Source organism: Pistacia vera, unplaced genomic scaffold (genome assembly GCF_008641045.1).
Source record: "Pistacia vera cultivar Batoury unplaced genomic scaffold, PisVer_v2 Contig652, whole genome shotgun sequence".
NCBI classification, from domain to species: domain Eukaryota; kingdom Viridiplantae; phylum Streptophyta; class Magnoliopsida; order Sapindales; family Anacardiaceae; genus Pistacia; species Pistacia vera.
Genome location: NW_022196504.1, coordinates 216554 through 234552, shown reverse-complemented (window position 1 = coordinate 234552; position 17999 = coordinate 216554). Strand labels below are relative to the sequence as shown.

The 17999-nt window shown below is 40.2% G+C and overlaps 1 non-coding gene across 1 annotated transcript; it reads left to right on the top strand.

The window, feature by feature from the left end:
- The first annotated feature begins 2720 nt into the window (after positions 1-2720).
- On the top strand, positions 2721-2826 carry LOC116111876. The gene has a single exon (XR_004125136.1). It is a non-coding gene; the product is annotated as a small nucleolar RNA R71 (small nucleolar RNA).
- The last annotated feature ends 15173 nt before the right edge of the window (positions 2827-17999 follow it).

The following is a 17999-nucleotide window of genomic DNA, read 5'->3' as shown; positions in this document are numbered from 1 at the left end:
GAGTTTGAAAAACAAGAGGTTGTTTTTGCGCATTGTTGTTGCTCCATGAAAAGTTTGGGGGTTTCCTCAATGCTGGATTGTATGTGTTGGAATATGGATTCCTTTGCCCCCTTAGAAAATTATTGACGTAATTAGCTTGTGTAACGACTGCTGTAAGCTAATACAATGCATGCATAATAACAATAGAAAATTGGGCCCAAAAACTTTCTTTTCATTATAAGTCATATGTCTTTTATACACAAAGAGTATTGTTTACAAAAAGTCATTTTAAAAGACAAAACAGGGGAAACAGTGTAACTATTGCTCCTCGCTTGCCGATGCCCTCCGACTGCATCATCACCTAGATCCTGCATCCATAAAGGAAAAATAACGGGGTGAGCACAAAATAATGCTCAGTAAGTAAAACCCTCTATCTGTCTGTCCCCGTATGTATTACTCTTAATTCTTTCCTTACACTATTTCTGTTTCTATTTCTGTTTCTACTAAACGTCATGGCCTCATCTTACCGGAGGTACGGCCGGATGGCGTTCACACAGCACCATCTCACTCTCCATGACTATCGGGTGGAATTCACACAGTACCAACCCGTTCTTAGTGACTACCGAGTGGGGATCACGAAGCACCTACCCGGTTTTCGTAACTATCGGGTGGAGACCACCTAGCACCTACCCGTTTCTCATGACTTTTGGGTAACGATCACCAAGCATTAACCCGTCTCTAGTCACTGTCGGGTGATGATCACAAAGCATCAACCCACTTCTACTAAATGTCGGATGATGATCACAAAGCATCAACCCACTTATCTAACAACTAACCGGGTAGTGGTCACAAAGCATCTACCCATTTCTACTACTCATCGGGTGACGATCACAAAGCATCGACCCATCTCTAAGGGCTATTCGGGTGGTGATCACAAAGCATCAACCCGATTCCCATAACTGTCGGGTGATGATCACAAAGCATCAACCCATCTATACTACTCTTCTAATTCACTCTATTCTAGCATTTTTCATTCTCTCTACCCTTAGAGTAGTTGCATCCACCAAGCTCTCTACTCATAGGGTAATTGCATACACAAGTTTCCTACACTTTCTTAGGTCACTTTTCAATGCACAATTAGTGCCTATGGATGGTTCATCTCCACCAATGCACTTATGAAATGCCAACATGCAATGTTGCAAGAATTAAGGTTCACTACTCATACTCAAACCTCTATTAGGCATTTCATCAAACAACTCAAGTGCATTATAAAACTCTACTATAACAATGATTCTAAATCTTTCTCTAACCATCCAAAATGGGGAGAAACCCCCTCACATAGCCACATAACCTGCCAAAGAAAGACACTTCCAAAAAGGGTTCCACAATACCCTTTAAATTCCATCTCAAACTACCTTTCCAACCCACAACTCACTTCTTATATTTGAAAGGCATAAACAATCACAAAGCACTAGAAATCTCTATTTAAGCCTCAATAACATGGCATATAACATGTATATAACACACATACATAAGTGCCATCAAAACCCTAATCAAGAAAATTCCCAAATCTCAACTTGGGTTGGGGTTTACTTACCTTGTTATGAAGAGACTTCACTAACTCTTCCTTTCACTTGGTTTGCTTGACTTTTTCTCTACTCTTAAACAAAAGAACAAAAACCCTCAATATTCAATATATACACAAAAACTCACAAGACTTCACAACCAAAGCAAGAATCCTTACCTTAGGATGCCTTAGGTTGATTTTTGACCCCAAATCACTCCAAAAGCCCTTTAAAACTCCTTGATCAAAAGAAAGAGAAATTGAGAGGAAGCAAGAGAGGAAAGTGGCGTTGGAGAAGAAGAATGAGGGGTTTGCAATGTCCTAATTCCTTTTAATGAAATTTATACACAAGCATTCCCATTTTGCCTTTACTCTTCTTTGGGAATTCTATCTATATCCTTTGATTCATCATAAACACACCCCCATATCAACATATTCTCCATGAAAAATCCTTACATTTTACTCCCCACTTTTTCTGCTAATTAGGGGTAGAATGGTCAAATTGCCCTTAGGGAAGAAAATATCTAAAACTTAACAAACATTTTGGTCGGCCTGTCGCCGCGGCGAGGAAGCTTCTGTCGCCGCGGCGAAACTATCCAAAATGTTTCCCCGCGGCTTCAACACCTCTTCACCGCGGCGAAGATTCTTCTTCATCCCGACGAAGCTTGGCACACTGAACTTCTTTTATTTTTAACCAATTTCAGGGCAAGTATTCAACACAACACTCAATCAAAGGTCAATTAAACAATATTACCAAGAAACCAACCCAAATAAGAGCAAAAGAAGAAACAATAACTACGTACCTCAAGTGGGGCGTTACAACTTGTTCAGGCTGAGCAAACAGGTTCCCTTCTTGACAATTTCCTGCACAAAGGTCACATGTTAGAGAAGAGGATTCAATTGCATTTATTTTTAACACATTACCTAATTGCTTCTGGATGTTTGAAAGTTGAGTAGCCAATGCAGTGTAACTGTCAACTTTGTGCACTCCCACTGATTTCCTTATTGAAGTTCTCTCTGAAGTCCTCATATAGTTATTGTTCGCCATCACCTTAATTAGATTGTATGCTTCCTCTGTGTTTTATTGTTCAAGGCTCCTCCACTCGCAGCATCAATCATGGCTTGAATAGTTGGCAGCAGCCCTTGGTAGAATGTTTGCACTTGTGACCAGACTGGTAAACCATGGTGAGGGCACTCCGTAAAAGATCCTTATACATTTCCCATGCTTCATACAGTGACTCCAAATCTTGTTGGTAAAAGTTGGTAATCTCACTCCTCAGCTTGGCAGACTTGGCAGGTGGAAAATATTTAGTGAGGAATGTTTGAGCTAACTCACTCCATGTTGTGATACTCCCAGGTGGCAGAGAAATCAACCAAGCCTTAGCTTTATCCCGAAGAGAAAATGGGAAAAGCCTTAGCCTAATCGCGTCATCGGATACTCCATTATGCCTGAATGTGTCGCATAACTCCAGAAAGTTGGCGATATACAGGTTGGGATCATCATTAGGTAACCCAGCGAATTGGACCGACTGCTGAATCATTTGAATAATTGATGGCTTGATCTCAAAATTATTCACTTGAATTGGTGGTCTCCTAATGCTAGAATAGCACCCATCAACGGTAGGACTAGAGTAGTCCTTTAATGCTCTTCGAACCACTGCTGCTCCACCCATTGCATTTCCTCCTAAGGTATCCTCATTCTCATTCTCTTGATTTTCCACATTGGGATTCACAATTCCTGTGTTAGCCATTGATTTTTCAAAGTCAGCTTGCCTCTTTTCTTTCCTCAATTGTTTAGCCGTTCTCTCGATCTCAAAATCTAGTGGATTAAGATCACCACCACCTCTTGAACGTAAACTCTCCAGATTCTAGCTAAAAGCAACAAACAAAACAAAAAATAAAAATTAATTTCTAAGCAAAAATAAAACACAACAAAGTAGCAACTAAAAATTTCGTATTGATATTGGTAAAACAAATAGAGCTGGGCATTTGGGACTTGGCCCAAAAGCCCAGCATCAAAACCTGGTCCTAGGACCGGCCCTTGAGAGGACCGGTCCTAGGAGGCCTGATCCCAAAACGGGACTAGGCCTAAGGAGGAGGGCCCGGGCCCTCCTCCAAGGCCTAGGCCTAGGCCCAAATGTTTTTTGCATTTTATCATTTTAGTCCTTTGTAAAATTACATTAAACCCCTTAAATAAGTATAAATTATAAGGGCTAAAATAAAATTTTACAAAATTTATTAAAAAAAAAATAAAAAAATAAAAAATATTTAACTTTTTATAACCGTTGGCTGCCAACGGTCACAAGAGCAGCCAACGGTTATAAACTTATAATTTTATTAATTATAAGTTTTTTTTCATTCCCCCCACCCCACCCCCCCCCCACCCCCCCCCCCCCCCCCCCCCCCCCCCCCCCCCCCCCCCCCCCCAACAACTGCACTATAAATAACCCTAAACCTTCATTTTTTTCACACCAATCAATCTCTCTTTCTTTCATTCTCTCAATCTCTCTACTCCAAATCTCCAATCAATTATTCAATTTATTTATAATTATTATATAATTTATTTATATTATTCAAATTTTTTTCTATTTTTCAATATCATCATAATTTCATATATTATTATTTCTTTCATTTTAATTTTACTATTTTATCATAAATTATAATGTTTTCCCCATGAGTTTTACGTTCATCCACCGAAGAAATTGAAGCCTTCAATCATTTTCAGCATTTCCTCTAGAGGAAGCAGCTGTAATTCCCATCACATTCGGTCGGGACGAGGTGTAGCCAAACACATACAAGCTGCGAGTCAATGGCACGGACATAGCCCAACCCCCCGACCGTCAAAGAGGGTCATGTCGATGTCTGGCGTACTTTACCAAATCAAAACGGCCAAAGCAAATGGGGAGGGGGAAGAATCGTGTGGGAATGTAATTTATGTGGAACCATTATTGGCGCTGAGAAGGGGACTTCGACAATGCGAAGACACGTAGAGAAAGAGCATCCCCAAATAAATGCATCTTCAAGCGGATCAGGTAGACAAATTCAAACTCAACTTAATTTTAATCACCAATCCTCAACTCTCTCAACATGGCAATACATACACATGTTGCATGAGGAGGAAATAGCAAGATATATAGTTACTACGGACTCTCCCATTTGTTTATCTGAAAATCCTTTTTTTGTTAATATGGTTAAAACTGCATTTTGTCCAGCATATACCCCTGTTAGTAGAAGTACAAGTAGAAGAGATATACTAAAACTTTATAACAAAATAAATAATAAACTTAAAAACGAATTTCAAAATTTTAGGAATATATCTATTGCACTTACATCAGATATATGGGCTTGTAGATCAAAATCCGATTTTTTAACTGTCACAGTACATTTCTTAGATCATAATTGGGGTTTACAACAAAAATTGATAGGCTTTAAACCATTATATGAAAAACATAGTGCTGAAACTATTTATTTTACAATTCTTGAAATTTTGCAAGAATATTTATTAACTGATAGAGTTGTAGCTCTAACGCTTGATAATGCAGCTGCTAACACCGTGACAATCTCTTTATTTGAAAAGAAATTGGATCCGCTTGGTGAAGGCAAATTTTATCACCAGAGATGTGCTTGTCACATCATCAATTTGATAATTAAAGCAGGTTTAGATGCTATACATTCAAAGATGGAGAGGGTGCGTAGAGCTATCGGATTTATCGTCGGTGGTAGCAATAAAAGATGGCAGGAGTATGTCAAATATTGTAAGCAAGAGGAGCCATCGGTTCGACCTTTGAAGTTATGTACAGACATGCCTATCCGTTGGAACTCTACCTACTTGATGTTGGAAAAAGCTTTGCCAACCGCGAAACAAATTACAGATTTCGTCAACCGGAAGAACTATCCAGAGGAAGTTGTCAACTATGATGATTGGGCGGTTTGTGAACTTTTTTATTCATTTCTTAAAATTTTTTATGATGCTACTAATACATTAAGTGGTATTTATTATCCAACTACTAATTTAGTGTTAGATATTTTAGTTCAAATTGCTAAAACTTTTGATCAATATAGACATGATAACATTTTTAGTGAAATTGTTTCAAGTATGGAAGAAAAATATAAGAGATATTGGTTAGATATTCCATTCTTATATGGATTAGGCCTTTTTCTAGATCCTAGGTTTAAATTATCCGTAGTTAACGGTGTAATTACTGAGTTAGGCCATTATTTAGGACATGATTATACGTCTTATTTGACTGACTTTAAACACAAATTGGATAGGCTTTTTTCTTTATATGAGAACAGGTACAATGGAAGTGGAAGTGGAAGTGGAACGTCTAGGAGAGGCGATCAGGGCCTTGATGCAGCCCCCCCTCAAGGATCGAGCAAGTGGGCGTATGTGGAACGTGGCGGAAGCTCTAGCTCGTACATACATGGACCAAATGAGATGACTCACTACCTACAGGTGGACCTGACCTTTATGACGATGAAGGAGCAACTTGACATGGATATTCTTCAATGGTGGAACCAACATGAAAGTCTATTCCCCATTATATCCCAAATGGCACGTGACATTTTATCTATGCCGGTTTCTACAATTGCATCCGAGTCAACATTTTCAACGAGTGGTCGGATTATTGAAGACAGAAGATGTTCTTTAACCGATGAGATGATTGAAGTGATAACGTGTTTACAGGATTGGACTCATGCAGAAAGAAGACTACAACAGCACCCTGAAGATCCTGAACTACTTGAACTCTTTAGGAATATAGATTTGAATAATATAACTAGTGTTGACGATGAAATTGAAGATGAATAATTTAATAAAAAAAATTATTTAATTGTTTATTTGTGAAGCGTGAATGTGTGAAATGTGAATATTACATTTATGTTAAAAATTAAAATTAACTATTAATTTATTTTTTTTAATTAATTAAATTTTTAGACACTTACTAATCAACCCCTAAAAAATACTAAAAACCCCTTATAAAATTTGTTTTGCCCCCAAAATATAAAAAAAAAATTGAGGGGGGAAAAAAAATTATCCGAGCCCCATGGGACCAGTCCCGACCAGGCCTAAGGCTTGGTCCGGGTCTTGGTTTTTCTCATGGGCCTGGGACCGGTCCTAGGCCCATGAGTGACTGGTCCCATTTGGGACCAGTCTCAAACGGGCCCAGGCCTGGGCCCGCAAGGGACCGGTCCCTTGCCCCCCTCTAAAAACAAAATAGTTCCCCGGCAACGGTGTCAAAAACTTGATAGGCTATTCGCAAGTGTATGAAATATTGCAAGTAATAAAGCTCGAGTAAACGAGTGTCGGATCCCAAGAGAACTACCTACCAAGTACCAAACTAGTCAATTTTGTTACTATTTGATGAAACAGAATTTTAAGAATGAATTTTATGAAAAAGATAACAAACTAAAAACTAAATAAAAGTAGAATTTTATAAATACTTTGGTATAAAGATCAATATGACTAAACCTAGAGTACAAATTTCACACCAATTTAATCCTATGCATTAACAATTATTGCTAACCTAATTGAGCTTATTCTAAAGGCCAAATTCCTTGATATTCCACTAACTTTCTCTCGAACAATTAGCAAATTAATCCTTAAGCAACAACCCAAAATATCTCTAAGTTGGATTTAGGAGTTAAAAGATCATTAGGTTATGTAGAATTTACCAAAGCCTCATAGATCGCGGTACCTTATCTCTAGCGTTCGCTCAATCTATGGTTTTATTACCTTAGACAAATCAGGTTTCATCTCTCGATCTCAACCCAACCCATGATATCATTCAACCCTTGGATCCTTAAGAATTGAAAGCATTACACACAATAATAAAACTTAGAATTAATGCTCAATTAAAAATCAACAACAATAACGTCAACACATATTCATAAATTGGGCTACATCTTTAGCCCTAGAAAAGAGATTTAGCTCATAATTGTAATAATAAAAACAACCATTGTATTCAATAACATGAGTTCAAGAAAGAAAAATATAAAAACTTCTCTAATTGGTGAACGAGAACTGCAAGAATTCTGATCTCCAAAATAGTAGCCGTCCTTTCTCCTTCTCTAATCTCCCTAAAAACTACTTAAAGACCCTTATTTATAGTGCTAGGGTTTGGAGGTTACTCAGGAAAGAATTAAATGCTTAACCCATTCAGATTCGGACTAGGAGAATGCAATAACCCAAACAAGCCCATGACCCATCGCTGTGGCGATAATAAATGGTCTCTGCGGTGATCGTTCTTTCTGTCCAATGAGTCTGTGATCTTTAGAATTTGGTAAATTCATCAACACAAACTTTTTAGCTCTCTGAATAAGCTTTCCAAATCCACAAGAATCGTTGAATTCAGATTTCTACAGCTCAAGTTATGATCGAAACATCGAAGCATGCTCATCTTGAAGAATTTCCAGATTTTACGTTTTATCTTCGACGCGTCACAACTTTCTCGTTTTAACTCCGATTTGTGCACCGTTTGTTCCTACTCATCATGAATTCCATCGACATCATTCTTTTTCCTTCACATATCGGTTTGAACCTGGAAATACTCAAAATACACCTGTGATCCCGTAAAAAGTATTTATGAAATAATTAATTCAAATTCCACAATTTAAAAACATTTTTCCACAAATAATCCAATTAAATCACTAAAAAAATATGTAATTTCAAGCTCTTATCAGTGAGTGTAACGTTACGGAGCTCATCACGCTTTCTCGCTTGATTGTGTACCAGTGCTTCAATGACTTAGCAAAGTTCTATACGATCTTTGAAAAAGGTAAGTGCTTAGTAGCTTGTTGTTTATGTGTTCATCTTGGTAGGTCACTAACAACTTACTTTTCTTTGCAGATATGTGGGCTGATAAGCCAAAGGGCTTGAAGAAGAAAACACCAGCTTGCAGGGCTACCAAGAAGCTACTAATCATTCTAGCGAAGAAGCAGCTTGTGGATATTGCTAGGGCAACTGGGAAAGGTACCCTATGGCCGACCCTCAAACGTAACGGTGATGAACTTGGGATGACTACTTCCAAGGTAGTCAGGCAGAAAGGTACCCCGAGCCCCCCAGGGCTCGACGAAGAAAATCTCTAAGCAAGATGGAGGCTTGAGGAAGAAGAAAGTGACTAAGCAACAAGAGGGCTTAGGTAAGAAAAAATCGACCAAGCAGTAGGGAGGCTTAGGAAAGTAGAAAGTGACCAAGTAGTTGCCAAGCTTGGGAAAAAAGACTGTTGGGCCTTCTGGTGGCCCGAAGAACATCTTGGCAAAAAGCATAGCTAAGAAGAAGTTTGTCCCAACGAATGAGCCTGTCATCCTCTTTGAGAGTAGGGAAAGCTTGCCTCGCGACATGGCAAAGGGAAGGTGGATAAGGTAGCTCAGGCTGACCCTGATGGATGAATCGGTGGGCTCCCTAAGCAGATAGGTGTTGGAGCCTCGACAGCCAAGGAGGCCATCTCAGTGCAAACATATGAGATGCTTAAGTATGCCCCTCCTCATGAGCAACTTGCTCAGCTTTGCAGCTATGTCACCAAGATATTGGTAGTTCATCTTTTTTACGTTGTTTAGAGGACTTCTTCTTTCCTTTTTGTTAATTGCTTCTTTCTTTTTAGGCTTGCACGATGACCAAACTCCTCTTTGATAAGAGCTATCTCACCTTAGAGGGTAATCAGGTGGGCTAGCAAGAAGTTGAGAAGCTAAAGGAAGACGCCTTGGTGAGGGTCGAGGTGGCAAAGAAGGAAAGAAAGTCACTGTAGGCCGAGTTGGAGCGACTAAAGGAGCAGGCCAAGGCTTTCGAGGTCAAGGAGAGAGAATTTCTCAACAAAGTCTCAACGAATGAGGCTACTCATAAAAAGGCTGAGGCGAACCTGACTAAGGCCGGCAAGGATCTGACACAGTAGCGAGGTGCCAATAACAAACTAAACTCTGAGCTTGTTATGGCTCAAACGACTACGTCAGGTTGAGAGGCCAAGTATACAGACGCCTCAAGTGAGCTCTTCCAAGAGAGAGAAGATTGCAAGGAGGTCGAATCAGTGGCTGCCAGGCTTAAAAGAGATGTTAAGGAGCTGAAGTCGGAGGCCAAAGGCAACACATGGGAGATGTCGATCTATTTGGTCCAACAGTTGTGGCAAGCCCATCCTTCGCTAGACCTCTCCTTCCTTCCTGCGGTCCATCGGAAGGAGATTGAGAGGATGAAAGCCGAAGTGGAGGGCTTGGAGTTTGTTTACTCATACAGCTCCGAGTCTGATGAGAGTGAGGATGAGGAAGGAGGCGACGAAAAGGAAGAGGTTATGGTCAAGCAAGAGGTCAAAGACCTGACCCCGCTAGCCTCACTCCCAGCTAATGCTGGCGACCTTCCCCCGATTAAGCCACCAAAAGATCTCCCGGCTCCTGCTCTCAAAGATGCTGCTCAAGCTCCTGCTCTCAAAGATGCTGCTCAAGCTCCTACCGTTGAAGATGTTCCAACCCCTGCTGTTTAAGCTTTTTTTTTTTTTTTTTTTTTTTGTTTTTTCCGTAACTAAACTTTTTTCAGTCAATGAAAATTTAGTTTTTTCCCATCTTTTTTCGGGCATTCCTTTTTTTTTTTTTTTTCTGTGAAGTCCTTTTAATTGTTCTGATCGAACTTAGCATAGAAAATTCAAATTTGTTCCAAGTTATGCATAGCTTGCTTCTTTAGGAGCTTTTCGAATCAAACAAGAAAATCTTTCTTGTGACAACGTCGAGTTTGGGCTAGTCGCCCGTCTTGCGTTTTAGTCGCTGATTTATAATTGATTTTCTTTCGATGTGTTTTTACTTGAGTGTTTCTCGAGTTTTAACTTCGTCCCATCGAGGAATATTTCCCTTGATGAGTTAAATTTTGGCATGGCTTATAAAGCTAAACTGCTTTTTTTTGAACTCGACTTCGAGTTTTTTAGATGTGATTGCTTAGGTTGTGATTTCGAAGCAACATGTAAATAATAATAAACAAAGACAAAAGTTTTGAATAATACCTCTTTATTGATAAATGAAAGTTGATCATAAGAGACCTTACATTGATTTCTAGGAAAAAAGAGATAGAATAAAATTGAAACCCCGAGCTACTTATTGGTGGTACCTTCATAGATGCTCGACATTACATGCTCGTAATACGGCTTTACCATTGAGGTGTTTCTGGTGAAAAGTTCTTAGTGCAAGCTTTTCAGAGATCTTCAAAGGACCTTCCCATTTGGGCCCAAGTGCTCCCAAGCTCGGATTTTGTGTACTCGGGACAACCTTTTTGAGAACTAGGTCGCCCACCCTGAAATCTCAATTTTTGACTTAGAGTTGAAGTATCTTTTGGCTCGTTGTTGATAGGAAGCAACTTTTAACTCAGACTTGGCCTGGTGCTCTTCGATTAAATCCAGCCTTAGGCGAAAAAGATCTTCGTTTGTTTCCATATCGAAGACTTCTATCTAAAATGAACTAATCCCCATTTCAACCGGGGCCATTCCCTCGCATCCATAGGAAAGTGAGAATGGGGTTTTCTCATGTCAAGCTTCTACCAGTTGTTCTATATGACCAAAGGGCATCGGGCAGTTCGTCTACCCATCTTCCTTTAAGAGAGTCAATTTTCTTCTTGATGGTGTGCTTGATTACTTTATTGACAGCTTTTATGTGACCGTTAGCTTGGGGCCGATAAACAACAGAGAAGCTTTTCTTGATTTCGAGCCTTTCACATAACGATTAGAAGTCTTCGCAATCGAATTGCTTCCCATTGTCAGTTATGATGGAATGAGGGATTCCAAATCTACAAATGATATTTTTGTAGACGAAATCTTTCAGCTTGTGCAAAGTGATGGTGGCTAAAGGCTTGGCTCCTACCCACTTGGTGAAGTAATCAACTGCGACCACTGCGAACTTGATGCCTCCTTTTACCGGAGGCAAAGGGCCTATCAGATCGATCCCCCAGGTCGGGAATGGTCATTGGCTTGTAAAAGTGGTCAACTCTTGGGGTGGAGTTCACAGAATGTCTACGAACCTCTAACACTTGTTGCATTTCCATACGAAGTTAGCCATATCATCAAAGACTGTCGGCCAATAATATCCCTAATGGAGTACTTTGTATGCCAAAGATCTGCCCCTGACGTGATTTCCATAAATACCCTCGTGGATTTCCTTCAGAATGTACTTCGTAACTTCTTGATCAACACATCATTCAGTGGAGTAACCCAAAGCGAGTCTTGCAGGTCTAGTCGCATACCCCTATCGTCTTATGTTGCAGTGGGCGAAGTGTTACGTTTCATGCCAAGATCGAGGAACTCTTCTTCCTTTTGTAGCCCCATCCAATCATCTCATTGTCGGGTATTCCGTATGTCTCCTTTTCTCTTGGAAAAGCTTCAAATATGCTGAAGCAGAGAGGCAGGCAAAAACTCGAGTGACTCTTCTAGCGTACAGAGCTTACTTAAAAAGCTGACCTAACATAACTCGCTGACGGCCGCAGGTATAAATGTCTGTCTGGTTGAAGACGTTCACATGCCTATATCCTTGCTTATATAACTTGTTGTTGATAAGCGTATATCGAGCTGATTTTGCTCGGAGGGTTTTGGCTTCATTTCTTCCCTCATGCACTATCCTATCTCTCAGGTACGTGGTTATTGGATCCGTCCAGTTGTACCTTGCCCCTTTTCGCGTACCAAAGCCACACTGATCACGGAATTGAATACTAATAAGTACAGTAATTGGGGTTCGCCCAAGATGAGCTTTAACAACAAAGGAGGTTGCCCCAAGTGCCTCTTCAATTCTTGGAATGCTTTCTCACACTCCTCTGTCCGCTTGAAACCCTTGTTGCCCTTTAAGGTTTCAAAGAAAGGCAGGCACTTGTTAGTAGCTCGAGAAACGAACTTGTTTAATACAGCCATTCACCCTATCAAGCTCTGAACCTGCTTTATATTAGTCAGACTCTGCATGTTCAGGGAGTTTGAATCTTGTCTGGGTTGGCTTCAACACTTCGCTGATTCACTAAGAAGCCCAAAAACTTCCTCGAGCTTATCCCGAAAGCACGCTTCAAAAGGTTTAATCTTATTCGATATTTTCTAAGGATATCAAACATTTCCCCTAAGTGCTTGATATGGTTTTTGACGACCTTTGCCTTGACAAGCATGTCGTCAATGTACACTTACATGGTTTTGCCAATTTGCTAGGCGAACATTTGATTCACCAAACACTGATAGGTCATTCTAGCGTTCTTCAGGCCAAATGACATAATCTTGTGATAGTAAATACCCCAATCAGTAATAAATGAGGTGCATCCTTCATGGGGCTAATACATTGGGATTTGATTATATCCCAAGTAAGCATCCATGAAGCTTAGTAGTGTTTCTTGCTGTCGCATCTACTAGTTGATCAATCCGGGGCAACGAAAAACTGTCTTTAGGACATGCCTTGTTCAGATCAGTGAAATTGACGCAAGTCTGTCACTTGTCATTTGACTTCTTCACCAAAACCGGGTTGGTGAACCAGTCCGGATATTTTTCTTCCCAAATGAAGTTGATATTCAAGAGCTTATCAACTTCATCCTTGAGTACTCTTGATCGCTTAGCATCCATAAATCTTCTTTTTTGTCTGATCAGGAAAGCCTCTGAGGTAACATTCAATCTGTGACACATTACCTCGGGGCTGATCCCCACCATGTCTGCATGTACCTAAGCAAACATGTCGAGGTTTTTCTTTAGGAACCCCACAAGGCTATTTGCCAGTTCGTCGCTCAGATTGCTGCCAATTTTTAACACGTGAGTTCAATCTTCCTCGCTGATAGATATTTCTCGCAACTCTTCTGTGGCCCTATTGTGGGCTCTTTTTTGTGGATGCGAGGATCTATAATGTCTTTTAATGGTCCGAGCTTTGGCTTGGACTCAACGATGACCATAGTCCTTGAGAGTGGCCATTTTTGTGCAGCATGAATGGCCCGATTATAGTATTGCCTTGAGTCTTTTCTGCAACTTCTGATCGATGCAATTCCGTTTGAAGATGGGAATCTCATTGCCTGGCAACGCACTGAGGTGAATGTGCTTAGGTCATCCAGGATCGGCCTTCCCAAAATGACATTATATGTGGTCGGGCAATCAACCACTAGAAACTCTGTCATCACTGTCTTTATCTGAGGCTTTTCCCCAAGAGTCACGGGAAACTCGATTGTTCCTTGGGGACTAAGCTATCCCCAATAAATCCGTATAGCAGTGATAGACATGCCTTTAGGTCTCGTTCGGTGAACCTTATTTCCCGAAAAACTCCCAAGAAGATGTTCGCTACACTACCGTTATCAACCATTACCCTGAGCACTCAGGCATTGCCGATCCTCGTTGTGATTACAATCGCATCATGGTTATGGTGAGGAGATTGGTCGTATTCTTCTTTGGTGAACCCTACTACCTCACTTTCTATCTTGGGCCACTTTGGCGACTTTTGCTCATAATTCATCACTGAGGGGATCTAGTCGGTCCTGGCCTCCCGCACCTATTGCTTATGAGAGCGCTTAGAGCTCCTTGCAATGTTAGGTCTCCCATAGATCATACCCACTAACACATCATTGTTCGGTTGGGTTTGTTAGATTTGATTAGCCTGTTCACCCAGATTTTCATGAATTGGCTTCTCCTTGACAAATTCTTTCAGATGACCTCTTCTAATCAAGTCCTTGATGGCACCTTTCAAAGCCTGATACTCATTAATATTGTGCCCTATATCTTTGTGGTACCTGTAGTACTTCTGGCGATTTCTTCTACCTGGTGCTCCCTTCATTCTTTCTAGCGCAAATAACCTTCTAGCCTCGAGAGAGACCTCAAAGATGTGAGCTACATCTGTTAGGGGGTGTACTATGCATACCATGGAAAAGGTTGCCTTTCCCCATAGGATTCTGTTTTCTATTTTTTCTGGAACCCATTTCAGTCCTTATCACTACAATCTTGGCCCCTTCTTTTGTCAATTAGGTGATCTTGTCGCCTATCATAGGCCCTTCTGGGTGAGCTTCTTGCCAGGGCAACCAACGAGCTTTATACTGGCTAATGTTTTGGGGGCCATTTGATAGAACTTGGCCAAGCTCAACTTTATTCCTGCTATAAGCAAAGTCTGGATTGATTCACAAGGTCAGAGTTTCATCTCTTTCTTGACGAATATTACTCAGGTAGTTGAGCGACATTGCGAACTATCTCCTTGCTTGGAATTGTTGTAAGTATAGTAAAGAGAACTGTTACCAAGATTGTATTGAGTTTGTCTTGAGCCTCTTATATCACCTCTTGACATCCCCTACTACAGTGACTGCGAAACAGTGGCACTTTGCCAAGTCAGAGACCTGATGCAGTTGAAAAAGTCAAGGTGGTCTTTGAGATCTCCTTTCCCATCGAACTTGCTCTTTAGTGCTCTAAATCCTTAGGGAAGCGGGGCCTTCTAGACTTTCTCTGTGAATAGAGAACTTATTATTTCTTCCGCTGAATTATTTTGGTGAACTCTGAGATCATCGAGCATCTTTGCACTTGATCTAAGTCTTCTCCATGAGGAGTATTTTGGTTGCGAGCTTTGTTTAGCCTTACTTCGAGCAGGTGAGTTTGGAGATCAATTGCTTTTGAGCCTGCTCTGTCATGTGCATTAGTGTGCAAGGTTGAGTCATGATGGCTAAGATAGTAGGTGTTATCATGCTCCTCGGTACGTTGTTCATGATGTTGGTTAAAACCGGAACGTCAGTTGTTGCCAGATTGCATGCATGTCTAATCTCGCGTGTCTGCGAGGCTTGAGCTTGCCTTTGGCGTGGGCTAAAACTGGCACGCTAACGTCGGGTATATCGTCAAGCAGGTCAGCCATCCTTTAGGTGACCATTGCCTTCATTCTCCCTCATGGGCTGCTTGCCTAGCCATATCTTGGGGTTAGTTTGCTCGCGAGACTCACGCTCTTGAGCGGAGGGTGACCTGTGATGTTAAGGGTTTTGGTCGTTCCTCAATGCTGATGGACTTGACTGGTCATTGGCAGAGTCATTCCTTCCAGAGGGAGTAACTTCCATGAAACGTGGCTGATTGAGTTTACGGTTGGCTGGTTGCTTGTTTCTTATCTCAGCCATGTTTTGTTGCATGCCTGTGCAACCATCGTCCTTATCATCTCCATCAGCTGGCCATTCTCGGGATTAGATGTTCCTACCCCTAGCTGATTTGCAACCTACTATGCCCGCGGTATTTGTGGCTGGCGTGCAATAGCGTCTTGATGCACCTCCTGGTGGGTGGCCTCCACATTATCGTGGTTTTCGATGGTGGTTTTGGATCTGGTACGAACCATTGTAAATTTTGGGTGATTGGTTCACTGAGGTTGTTTGCTAGAAATTTTGAAAGTAGGCGAGGGCCGTCATCCTTGCGCCAAAATGTTGATGCAAGAATTACACCAACTCAAGTGATCTGATTGACCTTGGTGGAATCGGAACGGATGTACGTGTGATTAAAGATAATAAGCAAAGTAACGAATATAAATGTAGAAAAAGTAAAGAACACGTTGATTTTAAAGTGGTTCGGCAAATTTAATCTTAAGCCTATGTCCACTGTATCTTGTATTGCTTAGAGAGCTTACAAGAAATTATAATAATGCCTAGAACAATTTGCTAACCCCTCTTCCATCATGGGAAGGGGTTTATGTACATGTTTTCTTCCAAAGGTAAGAGTGAAATTAAAGGAATTACAATCAAGATGAAAGTGCAACTTTGATATTCTCGCGATTGAGCGCTAAGACCGCACTATCATTGCTGTTGATCTAATCTCTTCTGAAATATCTGGGATCTGAGCTTATTTGTAAGCTGTCAAACAACTATTAGGATTTGTCGTGACTAGCTTATGCTTGGTCGAACAAGTCTTGAGCCTAATTGATCCTAGGTCAAGCTATAACCTCGTAGAAATCTAACTTCTCCGAGCTTAATGGAAAAATCACACACAACACCCTTGATTTATTAAAATTGATTCCAAAATTAACAACATACCACTCAATTTTAAAAAATAAAACAGTAAACTTAGTTGCAAAAAGATATTAATATTATATGATTTTACCTTCAATATAGATTATTAACCTAACCAAAATAAAACCTAATATATAAGTAGTTAAGCACCAAAAACTACAAAAAAGTTTTAAAAAAAAGGCCTAGTCTGATTTTGTTTTTTTTTTTTTTTAAGTTGAGAATGAATTTGGTTTTTGATTAATTTGAGATGTTGAGATATAGATTTATGTATTTTTATTAATTTGAGATGATGGATGGCAAGTATGGACAAAGACTAAACATTGGTGGCACAATGTTAGTGTTTCAATTTTCAAATCAAGGATTACAATTTGCAAATGTTGTTTGATGAAACATAGGGGGTCAATTTTATCTGGCCTAAAGCCCATTTAGTGGGAAAAGTCTATCGAGCCGGTCATCACGGCTGTAAAATTAATCCTAATTACAGTAGTTAGTGGTAAGCAAGGTCGAATCTATAGAGAACAAAGACTAACAAAATAATGCATATTTGAGTAAACTAAATGAAGATGGAAAATGAATGATTAAACTAGGAAAACTAATTGCTAATATTGAAGAACTTAATTAAAACTAAACAAACTAAATGCAAATAATAAAAGCTTGAAATTAAAATGAATTAAGACTTTATAATAAAAACATTGCCGCTACGGTTTTGGTTCGACACAAGACCAACTCACACAATTCCCCTCTACACTCTACGATCCCCTAAACCTACAAGGAAAGGTAAACCAATGAAATAGCTTTCCAGTACTCTAGGTATAATCTATCATGTCTCACCTGATTACTCAAGTTTGATTGGTTAAAGACTATCATTAAATACCGACAAACACTACAAGACAATACCACTAGTTGGTACATCACTAACATATACAACATGATAATGCGCAACATCCAATCAACCAACTTCACAATAAACGTAACAACAGTAGAAATTAGGGGTGGAAAAAAAACCCGAAAACCGAACCGGACCGAAAATCTGATTTTTTTTTTTTTGTTTCGATTCGGTTTTGGTTTTTGGTATAATTAATTCCGGCTACCTGGAATCGGTTTTCTGAACCAAATTTTTGAAAAAATTATGCATTTTTGGTTTCTGATTTTGCAATCCCTAACACCCTAACTGGCAAACTTAAACTCACTACTCACGCCTCATGGTACTCAAACCTCACTCACCTCAGTAACTCTCAGACTCTTATTGACTCAGTCTCTCACTCTCACTCTTTCTTGGACTCTCACTATCTCTCAGTTCTCACGCAATCACGCCTCAGCCAATAGCCACACAAATTTCTCAAGTTGCTCATGCCACTGATCTTTGCTCACCGATCTTTTGCTCAACAGTCGGCACTCGACAGTCACCAGTCGCAATCACAATTCTTCTTCCTTCACCAAGTCGCTGGCTCACTACCATAGCCGTTTGGGTTTCCTAGGTCCCTCACGCATGCCTACTGCGTGACTCAACTGCAGTCGCTATCGTTGCTC